Genomic DNA, 1,077 nt, shown 5'->3' with positions numbered 1-1,077 from the left:
TATATATATATATATATATATATACACACACACATATACAGTGGCATATTTCATATATACACAAATATATATGTGCACACACACACATATATATGCTGTGAGGGGATTGCTATGTGGGCCATGCCATGAAGGCCAAGCTGATGGAGGTTGCCATGTGAACAATGCCATGAGGGCCATGCCATGAGGGGATTTGCCACGAAGGGGATGCCGTGAGGGCCAAGCCATGATAGAGTTGCCATAACGGGGTTGCCGTGAGGGTCAAGCCGTGATAGGGATGCCATAAGGGGGATGCCGTGAGGGCCAAGCTGTGATGGAATTTGTCATGAGGGGCATGCCGTGAGGGGACAAGCCATGAGAGGACTGTCCTGAAGGGATGCCGTGAGAGCGGTGCCATGAGGGCCACGCCATGATATGGGTGCCACGAGCGGGATGCCGCGAGGGCCAAGCCATGAGCACAGTGCCCATCCTGAAGGGGATGCCCTGAGAGCGGGGCCCTCAGGGCTGCCCCGCCATGTTGCGGCGCGGGCACGGGCGCACATGGCCCCGGGCCGCCCCTCCGCGCCCCCAGCCCGGCCCGGGCAGWGCGGGGAGCACCGGCAGCCACAGACCCCGACCGAGCCGCGATCCCTGCGCCGTTCCAGCGCGGCTGGGTGACTTACTGTGCTCCAGGGGGAATTCGGGAGCGGGAAGGATCCTCCGCCAGGCCGGGAACTACAGCACCCAGAGAGCACCGCGGCACCGGCGGGAGGAGGGACGGGAGAGTGTCAGCAACGTCGCGACTTGGGCGCCCTTTGGCACAGAAATTGGTCAAGTGTAGGTCTGTGAGGCGGGTGGGGAAGGGGGGAGAGGCGGCCGGAAGACCACCGCGATGTGTAGGTTGGTTTTATTTTATCCACCAGTTGCATTAGGGGCTGGGGGTGGCGGTCTGTTAGGGCTGTGCAAAGGTGGATTTTGTCTCTGTATTCCTTGAAATACCACATAGGAGCAACTCCTTAGTTTGTCCCACATTTGAACTTTCTGCTTCATGAAACCAAGGAATAYTGGGCAATATTTAGTCCAATTTAGCATTACAGTTGT

At 57.7% G+C, this 1,077-nt stretch overlaps 1 protein-coding gene across 1 annotated transcript in view; it reads right to left on the bottom strand.

The window, feature by feature from the left end:
* Nucleotides 1-712, bottom strand: part of GART (phosphoribosylglycinamide formyltransferase, phosphoribosylglycinamide synthetase, phosphoribosylaminoimidazole synthetase) — a 38,671-nt gene extending 37,959 nt beyond the window's left edge. The window contains exon 1 of the mRNA XM_057383316.1: nucleotides 660-712. The gene's annotated coding sequence lies outside the window, so the exon portion shown is untranslated. The remainder of the gene's footprint in view (nucleotides 1-659) is intronic.
* Nucleotides 713-1,077: the final 365 nt, after the last annotated feature.

This window comes from Malurus melanocephalus, unplaced genomic scaffold (assembly GCF_030028575.1).
Source record: "Malurus melanocephalus ecotype Western Australia unplaced genomic scaffold, MMel_1.1 scaffold_623, whole genome shotgun sequence".
NCBI lineage: Eukaryota > Metazoa > Chordata > Aves > Passeriformes > Maluridae > Malurus > Malurus melanocephalus.
Note: the sequence above shows the minus strand (reverse complement) of the source record. Positions and strands in the feature narration are given on the sequence as shown.